The sequence below is a fragment of the Sus scrofa genome, chromosome 3, assembly GCF_054392235.1.
Source record: "Sus scrofa isolate SSC_HxYL_T2T_F1_AM1 chromosome 3, Sscrofa_HxYL_maternal_Yorkshire_Landrace_v2.0, whole genome shotgun sequence".
Taxonomy (NCBI): Eukaryota; Metazoa; Chordata; class Mammalia; order Artiodactyla; family Suidae; genus Sus; species Sus scrofa.
In genome coordinates, this window is record NC_139385.1 from 95,101,034 (window position 1) to 95,113,267 (window position 12,234).

Below are 12,234 nucleotides of genomic sequence, written 5' to 3' on the forward strand. Positions count from 1 at the left end.
AGAGTACTTATTTCATAACAGCTTATCACAACCTAACCTGCAAGCAAGTTATTTCATTTTTTCAAGCTGCTGTCTGCTGTGATCATCCCTATGCAAAATCTCCCCATTCTGGACCTCAATTCACATTCCCAGCATTTTATCATTAAATGTCCTACCAATTCTTACCAGAAATTTTTCTGAGAATTCATACTAGCAGGTTACTTATTTACATTGGTAATTGTGTACGTATATGTAGGTAGACATTTACTATTTCTGTTGTTGTTGTTTTTACAGCCACATCTATGGCATGTAGAAGTTCCCAGGCTAGAGGTTGAATCAAAGCTATAGCTGCCAGGCTATGCCACAGCAACATGGGATCTGAGCCACATCTGTGACCTAAACCGCAGCGTTCAGCAATGTTGGATCCTTAATCCATTGAATGAGACCAGGGATTGAACCCTCATCCTCATGGATACTAGCTGGGTTCTTAACTCACTGAGCCACAACCGGAACAGCCATTTAATGTAATTTTAAAAGATAATTATGATCTATGATGAGAGAAAAAAACTATTCACCAGAATTTCTTTCAGGGTGAGCACAAACTTTTTTGAAAGTAACTCTTTGATAAAACTGATTGACACTGAATGTGAACGTTATTTTCTTCATAAAACCAGGCTCCACCTCAAATGAATGGAGTGGGTTTTAAAGAGTAGAAAAGAAATAGTCAAAAGAGCCTGCAAGATGTGACTTCTCCCCCACCAAAACACATACGCATGTATGCATAAAATTATGAAATACTTGAAGCTGATGAATTTTTTTGGGTGAGAAAATCACTGGAGCACCGGGCTTTGGTTCCAATTGTCCTGTGCTACATGGGACAGTGACTCATAATCAGGAACATGAAGCTTCAGAGAAAGTGAGACAAAAGATAAACCAAAGTTGAGAGAAGGTAATTTATTATCCCAGGAAGTGCAATTGGTCTCCAAGAATCAGAGACTTTACTTCACTGGTTACAGAGCTATAGAACACGAGCTGAATTCCAGACTCAAAAAGTACTTGGCAGGAATACTATAGAGGGGATTAAACTTTCATAAAAGGAGTTAGCCTTTATGACCTTTCCAAAGTAGCAAGCCTATATCTCTACTACTATAGCTACAGTTGAAAGAAATGATGAGCAAATTAGCCTTATAATTATACTTCAGTACTATAAACTAATTGCTAAGTAAATCCAAATGCCTAGATCAAGGCTGATTTTACATAGAGATATTCGTTATTTTGCTTTCTGGTTCTAGAACAAAATCTTATAAAATACAAACACTTTCAGTGATTTATAGCAGCAACTATTACAATATCATCTATGACACACTACACAATTACAAAATATAATCTCATTAAACTCTAGAATGCAAGTATGGAGGTCATGATCCCGAGAGAATTTTGGAAAAAAGGACATCTAGCTCATAATTTTAAGTCCAGAAAGCTATAATGCAGAGGATCCAAACATTTACATAATCAAACACTACTTTTATTTCACTTTTTCCAGTGGTTCTGCGTTTATTTTTTATGAAATATGGATTTTTAATACAAAAATGTATGGATAGGACAACAGAACAAAATGTAGTATAAATAAGAGGTTAGTAATATAAGGCAAAATTACAATTATTGTGATAAATTAATAAAAAGAAATGTTGAGAAAATTTAAGAAATGTTGAGAAGGGGAATGTGCTAAATTCTCACTATTACGAATCTGAAATATTCGCATCAGTGTTTGGTGTAATGAAAATGTTTCAGTCTCAAATATCTTCAAGAGCTAGAGTTTCTGGTCACCATTATATGCCCATTGTTGCTATACTGAAATAATACGATTTTAGTGAAAGGCAGAGAGACAAGACATGCTAGTTAGCATGCACAGTATTTTTGTGTATTCATATAGAATAAATTAAACAAGAAATTTTGAAATACTAAAAATACCTCATGAGCCTCCATTACAATCTGTATGTCTCAGAAACCTCAAGGTTTGAGTAACAGTCAGAGTTCTTATTACTCTTTACATTTGTTTTTAAATAATTTAAAATTAAATTCAAATATTTTTTAAAAGGTTATTGTATAGGGCGTCTCCACTGTGCTGCAGTGGGTTAAGAAACTGACTGCAGTGGCTGGTTTGCTGAGGAGGTGTAGGTTTAATTCCCAGCTCACCGCGGTAGGTTAAAGGATCCAGCATTGCTGCTCGGATTCAATCCATGGACTGGGAACTTCCATACCCCACAGGTGTGGCAATTTAAAAGAAATGAGGTAATTGTACAATTTGTACAATTAAAGGCACAGTGAGCCTTCTAACTTCATCAATAGGGCAGACAGGATAACCCAAAAGCTCTTTCTGCTACAAATATCTAGAAATGCTGGATAAGACATAACAAACATCCTTGTAATGCATAATCGAACACAAAAGTTAACTAAATATTCAGGGCCAGAACTGAAGAAAAACCTGAAAACTAGAGTGCAAGCTCATGCACTGCCCTGGGAGGCTTGCATGGAGCACTTTCTTGGAAATTCAGGGGCTTGGTTTTTAAAACATACCTAGAGATAGGAGAAAGGGCCCCAAGGGTCAGAAGAAAGGGTATAGCTCTAATAATATCAAGAAAATTAGAAGCCAAGTCAATAAGCATTACTAGAAATAAAAAGGGACACTACATAACGAACCAAGGATCAATTTATCAGGGAGTCATGACATGACAAATGGTAGGTACCTAATAAACAGAGCTTCCAAATACCTAAAACAAACCATGACAGAAAAAAAGAGAGAAATATGCATGGTCTTAGTGGTAGATTGTGACTCCCTTCTCAATAACTGATAGAACAAGTAGACAAAATGTCATAATGATATAGAATAATTCCACAGTTGGCCTAATTGGCATTCATTGAATATCATTCTTTTCATGTACACAATGGACCACAATTAAATCTAAATAAAGTTTTAAGTATTTTAATCTTACAGAGTATGTTTTCTATGATAATGGAAAATTTGGAATCAATAAAAAAGGTAGCTAAAAAAAATCCCTAAATATTTAAAGTTAAAGAATATACTAATTTGCTCTGTGGATCAAAGAAGAAATTATCAAAAGAAACTAGAAAATATTAAAACTGAATATTAATGTCAATCCAGCATATCAATAGATGTAGTATACAGCTTAAGGTAGTGGTTAAAAAGAAATGTACAGTGTTATGTTTATACTAGAAAGTTAAAAAATCAGTGATTTAAATTTCTTAGGAAGACAGGAAAAGAAGAGAATTAAATTAAACCCAAGAAGAAAGAAGAAAAGTTAAAAAGAGGAAAGCAACAATTAATGAAATAGAAGAGTAATATAAAAAAGTAACAAAGTTTAATTTTTAAAAGATTAATAAAATTGATAAACCAATAACTGATCAAGAAAAAGAGAACACAAAATAACCCTGTCAGAAATGAAAGTGGGGATACAACCATAGATCCAATAGATAATAAAAGCTCATTAAGAAAATTTTAAGTATAAACATATGCTTATCAAACAATTTGCCAAAAGTGACACAGATGAAACAGAAATTCTGCACAGCCCCATACTAACTAAACAAATTAATTTTTTTTTTTTTTTTGTCTTTTTGCTATTTCTTTGGGCCGCTCCCGCGGCATATGGAGGTTGCCATTCTAGGGGTCGAATCGGAGCTGTAGCTACCGGCCTATGCCAGAGCCACAGCAACGCGGGATCCGAGCCGCGTCTGCAACCTACACCACAGCTCACGGCAACGCCGTTAACCCACTGAGCAAGGGCAGGGACCGAACCTGCAACCTCATGGTTCCTAGTTGGATTCGTTAACCACTGCGCCACGACGGGAACTCCCTTTTTTTTTTTTTTTTTTGTCTTTTTAGGGCCAAACCTGTGGCATATGTAAGTTCCCAGACTAGGGGTCTAATTGCAGCTATAGCTGCCAGCCTGTGTCACAACTGCAGCAATGTGGGATCCAAGCCACAACTGTGACCTACACCACAGCTCGTGGCAACGTTGGATCCTTGAACCACTGAGCAAGCCAAGTGATTGAACCCCCATCCTCATGGATCCTAGCTGGGTTCATTACCACTGAGCCATGATGGGAACTCCTAAATTACTGAAGTTTTTCCCACAAAGAAAACTTCAAACCTAGCTAGTTCAAAGGTGAATTCTTTCAAATACTTAAAAAAAAAAATTATACCTATCTTACATAAGTTCTTTCTATAAACAGCAGAAGGCAGCTCATTTTCTTTTTTTTTAAATTTTTTTTAATTGTTATTTCCCCAATACAATTTTTTTTTTCTATTGTACAGCATGGTGACCCAGTTACACATACATGTATACATTCTTTTTTCTCACATTATCATGCTCCACCATAAGTGACTAGCCATGGTTCCCAGTGCTACACAGCAGGATCTCATTGCTAATCCATTTCAAAGGCAACAGTTTGCATCTATTAACCCCAAACTCCCAACCCATCCCACTCCCTCCCCCTTGGCAACCACAAGTCTATTCTCCAAGTCCATGATTATCTTTTCTGTGGAAAGGTTCGTTTTCTAACTCATTTTATAAGCCCACGTAACTGATAAGCAAAACCTGGTAAGGATATTTTCGGAAAACAAAAACAAAAACAATACATGAACAAACACACAAGATCCTTTACAAAATATTGGCAAATTGAATCCAACAAGTACATTAAAAAGTGATACATCATAATTAAGTAATTATAATAATATTTCACAACTAATACAATCGAAGGTTTGTTCCACATTTGAAAATAAATCAATGAAATCCCTCATATTAATAAAAGAAAAAAGAAAAAAACATACAAACATCCCAAAAGATGCAGGGAGAAAAAAATGACAAAATGTAACATCTGTTCTTGAGAAAAATCCTCAAAAAACTAGAAAGAGAAAGAAACTATCTCAATCTGATAGAGGGTATCAACTAAACCCTACAACAAGCATGATATTTCCTAGAAAGTATTGAATACTTTCCAAGACTAGAACAAAGACAAATGTTTCTGCTTTTACTAGTTCATTTTTTTGGAGGATCTGTACAGTGCAATAAGACAAGAGAAAGAAATAAAAGGCATAAAATTGGAATGGAATTGGTAAAATGGTTTTTAGCCAGACAATACAACTGTACATATAGAAAATGCTACAACAAAGCTACTGAGAAAGTTTAACAAGGTCTTAAGATACATTTTAAAAAATTAATCATAGTTCTACATACACGCAACAAATACTAAAAATTTTAATTTTCAAAAAGCAATGCAATAATAATAGCAGTATAAGTGATCACCCTAGGATTACTTTTCAAAGAAACTATCTTCCAAAAGTCTTTGTTTCAGGCTAATAACAACAGCTAATATCAAACAAAATATAATTCCAGTATACAGAGAAGTCTGAAAATGCAAATATATATGTATAAAATCAGAAAATACAGATTATTTTTATTTTTTCATTTTGCTCAATATTTTCTATTTTTTCCCAAGTCACACACAAGAATAGAAAATAGTTATCAACCTTCAAAAGTCTATCAAGAAAATTTTTCATGAGTCAGCCAATATGACAAAAATTATTGACTGATGTATAAAGATTTAATATATCAACTTTAGGAGTTCCCGTCTTGGAGCAGCAGAAATGAATCTGACTAGGAACCACAAGGTCGCAGGTCAATCCCTGGCCTCTCTCAGTGGGTTAAGGATCTGGCATTGCTGTGATCTGTGGTGTAGGTCGAAGACATGACTCAGATCCAGCGTTGCTGTGGCTGTGGCATAGGCTGGCAGCTGTAGCTCTGATTCGACCTGGGAACCTCCATATGCCACGGGTGCAACCCTAAAAAGCAAAAAAATATATATATATCAACTTTATAAATTTAAATGACAACATAATTGTTAATAATAGGTCACTGGGTTTAACTTTATAAATATTTAAATACTCCTTTAAGGTCAAAAAATTGTTATCTTTTCACAAATAATATGAAAATAGATAATATTCAAAAATATCTATGAATGAAAGATGAGGATATCATTATGTTTATTTCCTCTGTTATTCAACCCATAATTATTAAATATCCACTATAGAGAAGTATTATTCTGAGTAGGAAAATAGAGTGCCAGGCCTGTCATTAACATCTCACATATATGGTATTCTTTATCCCCCACAACGATAGTCTGAGCAGATGCTAACATAGGCTCCACTTTCACATGGGAAAACTGAGTCACACAGAATGAGGCAACCGGTGTGAAATCACAGAGCAGTGGGTGTCAGTGGCAGCACCCACAACTGGTGAATCTGACCCAAGAACCTATAGTATGCACCACTATGCTGAACACAATGCTCAAAGGTAAAGGAGAGGAAAATGTTTGTGTTCTCAGGAAGGTACATGTTAGCAGTGGAATACAGGAAACAAGCAAAAAAAAAAAAAAAAAAAAAAAGAACAAAGTAATCAGATAATGATAACCTTTGAAGAAAATAAAATACAAGACACAGTAGTGGATGCATTGCGGGAAAGTCTACTTGAGATGGTATTTAAGCAGAGATGTGAATGATGTGAAGCAGTCCATCCTGTAAAAATCTGGGAAAAGAAAGTGTTCCAAGGAACAAAACATCCATGCTGAGGTCCTGAGTAACAGCAACACTGCTAATGCCTGAAGAACAGGGATGAGGGTATAGAAAGGAGGACTTTGGAAAAGCAGGGTCTCACAGACAATGGGGGGAAATGGCCTTTATCCTAAGGAAAATGGGAAGCCATACTCAGGGAGGATTCTGCACCATGCTTTTATTTGTGTTCTTAAAATATCCCTTTATAAAGCATGGATTGTAAGGGAGGCAAGAAAGGAAGAAGACAGACCAGGTGACTACCACAGTGGGATGAATGAGAGTGGCAGGTGGCTTAGGCATAGAGGCTAAGGTGGAGAAAGAATCAGATATGTTCCAGAGACAGACCCAGCAAGACTTTCTGATGGACTGGTGTGATGGGTGAAGAAGGAGAAAGCAAGGTTGATAACTAAGTTTTTGACAATTTCTGATGGTGATGATACTTAATGAATTAGGAATGACTGGGGAATGAGATGGGGAGTAGGGGGAGGTAAAAATGAAGCTAGACTTTAGATGCTTATTTACATGTGAGGTGAGATGTCAAATAAGTAGTTGGATAAGTGAACTGAAGTCCCAGGAAAAAGGTCACACCAGAGAAGATTTGGTAGCTCCCAGTGTCTGGATGGACTTGAAGAGCATAGGCAAAGCAAACCAGGAGCCGGAGGCACACTGACAAATAGGTATGCACTGGGGAGAGCTGCAGGAGAGAAGCCTGGGAAGGAGCAGCCCCTCCCTATCCCCCTCTCCCCTCCCCTGCCAACCCCAACCCCACTCTACCCTCCGCTGTGACTAGGGCAAACGAAGAGTGGCAGTAATCCTAGAGATCCAGAAAGAGGAAGGGTTCATCTGGGTGGATCTCTTTCTCAAGTGATGAGTAAAGGGGAGCAGTATCTTACTATAGACCAACAATATGTTCTTGCAAATCTTGTGTAAATTTAAATGACTCATTCTCAAAGAAAAGCCTGATACCTCAAAGAACTCTAAAAACAAAGCATTTTACAAAGTTAAACATCTTTTATGAATGAAGAGTACATCTCAGATCATCAAATGAGTACATGAAGATTCTCATACATTACCTTGCTTAAAGCAGGATTTTAATTTGTAGTATACCAAATAAATCATGGGTGAGATTTGAACTTTAGACTTGAATTCAATTTCAGTTGATGCCATCAGAAGGAAACTCTGAGATCTGGGTTTATGCTGGGCTATCTTTGCCTTCTAGAGCTCACATAAAAATTATCACTATCATAGTTGCTAATATTGACTAAGTGCTTGCTTTATATTAATTAACTGAATCCTCACCAGATCTTATGAATTAAATGCTTTTTATTATTATTATTATTATTATTATTATTATTATTATTATTTTGTCTCTTTGGGGCTGCACCCATGGCATATGGAGGTTCCCAGGCTAGGTGTCAAATGAGAGTTGTAGCTGCTAGCCTACACAACAGCCACAGCAACACAGGGTCCAATCAACATCTATGACCGACACCATGGCTCACAGCAATGCCAGATCCTTAACCCATTGAGCAAGGCCAGGGATCAAACCTGAGACCTTGTAGATACTAGTCAGATTCGTTAACTGTTGAGCCACGATGGGAACTCCCAAATGCTTTTATTATATCCACTTCTTTTTTTTTCTAAGATGAGGAACTGACCATAAAGAAGTTGAAGTGACTTTCCCAGTATCAGCTAGAATTCTACTCTGGTCATTATTAGAGACTTCTGTCCTTATTCTGGTGATATGATTAAGCACCTCAGGACTCCACCCTTTAAAACTCCTGCTAAAGTTTGTTCCCTCTTTTCTTTTATGTGCTATCCATTGATTTTATATACCCATCTTGCCAATTAGAGAGCAACATGGAAACAAAGTAATAAGAAAAGAATGAAAGAGATAACATAGATAATCACACCTGAAAACTCAGCCAAAAAGGTGACTATAATTGAGCTTTGAGTTTCCTGACAGCACAAGCAAAAGTGAATACACAATGGATTACAAAATTTCACTTATCTAATAAAAGGAAACATACCAGTCAGGCCAGAGACTTTTTTGGTCTCAATCCTTAAATCCAACAGTGTTTCCTACATATGTTTATTTTAGGTAAAATGAACCATATAAGATCAGAGACTTCAAGAGCAATTCTTCCAGGAGTTTTTCTGTGACATGCGAGTTAAGGATCTAGCACTGGCACTGCCACTGGCTTGGGTCTCTCCTGTGGTGCAGGTTAAATCCCTGTCCCGGGAACTTTCACATGCCACAAGAGTGGCCAAAAGAAAAAGAAAAGAGCAATTACTCCAAAGATATTTTCCCACCTGGTTGTACTTAGAATATTCGATTTAATATGTGGTCAACAGCTCAGCATTCTCTAGTATAATACATTTGTATGGTTCATGATAATCCTAGCATTTTTAAATTTTAATAGGTGTCCAATAAGTTAAGAACAATGACCTGAACTTTTACAACTGTCACATGGGCTTAAGAGAAATAAGACCTATTATATACTCTGTACAAAGGCCCTACATCACATCTCTCTCAGAGGCGGCAGCATCTATATGAAACAAAATGTTGGCAAAAATTTCAACACATTGCTTGCCCCCTAGCTCCAACTGATGTCCCTTCACAAGCAAATTTCCATGGGTTTTTAACTAATGAAAAACCAGTTTGTTTTTAGAAAACATCCTCATTATCAGCTAATATAACAGAAATGACCAGGAAGAGCATGATTTAATATGGATTAAACATGAATATGGCTCAAAAGCTTTCTTCTTGTTGAATTAGATAATCAAAACTATTAAACAGTATTTCAAAATGCTTTTCATAATCCTGGGACCATTAATGTCATGTTCAAATCACTGTGGATTTTTGTTGTTGTTGTTGCTTTTACTATTCATGGGGATACAATGAGTCATTGGCACATTTCCAGTGCAAGATGCATTTGAATAATACATGACATGCCCTTTAGCTAGCATCATGATGCCAGATTTAAAACAAGGTAAGAAGTTTCCTCCATGTACACTTGCAGTGTTCAGCTGTTCATAATCTATAGCGTTAACAATTTATCATCAAACCCAGCGACTTGCTGCCAACTTATCAAAGTGGCCACTGGATGCATATGATCAAGTCTGAGCATCTGGCTCTCCTCTGTTCCTGACATTAGCACAGACAACAGAATCAGTGGACTATTGAATGCAATTACAGTAAGCGAGACAGACAATAAAGATTGATAGCGCCTTCTCTTTTTATCACACACAAAACTAGTGGGGGTTAAAGCTTTGCCTTGAGCTGCCTTCATTTAACAATGATTGAAAATATGCAATTGTGTTGGTAAAACACTGTAGCCTGTACCACTTCATTTACTGGACACATTATCAAATTAAATGAAAAGTGAACTGCCAAAAGCAACAGTTATTATATATTAATGATGAATATTTACTTAGCATTGTTCACAAATCATACAGAGAACAGAATCCTTCTTGTTATCGTCTTTGCAAGTTACAGTTGAGTAGGCTTAACATTTCTATGTTTACGTTAAGTCTTCTGTCTACAAATCTCTAAATACAGACTTGCACGATTGGTTTTGTGACTATCCATGTGATTACAATGTGTAATTAATAAAATGCTCTAGTTATAGATGAATCCTAATTATTGAAGAGCTTTTTTCCCCTTTATGACAAGTCTCATTCTTGTAGCTATTCTTGTAGCAAGAGAAAATTAGCCAGGGGTATATGTTGTGATTATAAGGTTAGGGACTTCAGCTTCATTGAGCTCTTGAAATTCGGAATGTGAAAAAGACCCTCAAGATACAGACAAGCCACAGAGTTATACCTTATATTTTTTCTTCAAAGAATATTGCTTTAGTAGCCATTAGGGGATATAACAGTCCAACCATAGTTTGACCTCCAAAATATGAAATGCATCTGGGGCAAAAGGCAAAATGGTTCAGTATAAAAGTATTGAGCAGACAAGACAGGGGAAAATGGATGCTATTCCACAGTCCATACAGGAGGAAACTGAATTCTAAGCAAACATCAATAGATCTGGGAATATTAAAATATGCGTCTCATTGTTAAGTGGACAAACATTTGGTGTGCATACCGGCGTGTCAGAAAGACGGCAGGCAGACATGATTGTTCAAAGTGAGGTAGATTAATTCAAGATTTTTTTTAAAAACACACACATCTGGCCTTTCCTTTCCAATGATAGACACAGGAAAAGAAGGCACTCCCATATGAAATGTAATCATGTCTCTTTTCTAAGAGCTCAATAACGTGAGAAGGTAACATATCCCAAACAAAAAGATAAGAAAAAGTAAAAGACGAGAAGGGTGAAGAACCAGTCACAGGTTTTCTAAAGCCACCCCCACTGGTTATTCTGTAAGCAATTAAATACATACTCAGAAGTGCTGAGTTTAGAATTAGAGCATCAACCATATGTAGTTAATATAAATTGCAGCACAAGGGACAGGATATTCAGCAAGTGTGGAAAACTCACCAAAGTAATGGCATCACCGCAGTAGATTGAGAATCTGGAAACCAAAAGCAGCCGAATCAGTATTCATGAAATGTAAAGGAAACAATTATGTTCACCAGAATTTACCTTCAAGCAAAATCTAAGTGAAATCACTCTTTCTAAGCACATTTAAATTCTAAGGTCCATGTGGCCTTTCAATCATTTGGAAATGTATAAGCCTTTGCCAATTATTCTCAAACCAAACCAACTAATAGAGTTATCTCAGGAGCTTCATAAAATGCAAATGCCTGGGTCCCAATCTTTGGGAATTTTTTATTCACTATGTTTTGGGCAGAGCAATGGGTACTTTGGCAAGTAAAAGATGAAAAAGCTTAAAGAAAACCTATCACCTGTAAAGCCACCATCTGTGACCCATCTTTTTATCCATGCATATTTTTTGACCTATGAATGTAAACTTTCTCAATAACTTGGGGGGTCACTTTACAAAAATGTAAATAAAAAAGAAATAGAGGTTTATGGTGAAAAATCAACACACTACACATCAATACAAATAAAGACATGAAAGAGTGCCCCTGCTATCCTTCAACAGTTGCTTTAACGAGTTATTGTTCAATATAGATGTGTCTTTACAATCTTTATTTTATAGTCTTTACCACATGGAGGGGTTGGGGGTGGGAGGGTGTTTATGGTAAGATTGTGTCTCAGCCTCTTCTACCTTCTTTAATGTGGCTTTCTTCTCATTTGTCAAATATGTAATCATCATTCAGCCAGACTTTAGGTTTTTTTAAGAGGCAATATTTCCATATGTAGCTACAGATGCCATGTGTCCATGGTGAGTTCAGAATTTGCCTGTACTGACCTCTCATCCTTTATGTATTTATTTTAATTTTACATAATCAAAATTGGGCTACAGGTATTATTCTTGAGAACTGCCCTTTTCATTTCATGTTATTCTGAGTTATATCTAGATTTATCTAAAACTACATATTTTTCTTATTGTTTTTAATGGCTATATAGTATTCCATAATATACTATATAGCCATTATATAATCATAATTATTTTAGCCTTTATCATCTTTTTTACTATTGTTTCTAACTTACTAGTTTTACAAAAAAATACATGTATAAAAATTATACATATATATCTTCACTTATA

The 12,234-nt window shown here is 36.0% G+C and overlaps 1 long non-coding RNA gene across 25 annotated transcripts in view; it reads right to left on the bottom strand.

The window, feature by feature from the left end:
* LOC102159571 (uncharacterized) overlaps positions 1-12,234 on the bottom strand; it is a 595,399-nt gene that overhangs the window by 364,244 nt on the left and 218,921 nt on the right. For all 25 annotated transcript variants that reach the window (XR_014839756.1, XR_014839751.1, XR_014839749.1 and 22 more), the window contains exon 3: positions 11,100-11,133. This is a non-coding gene — a long non-coding RNA (uncharacterized LOC102159571). The remainder of the gene's footprint in view (positions 1-11,099; positions 11,134-12,234) is intronic.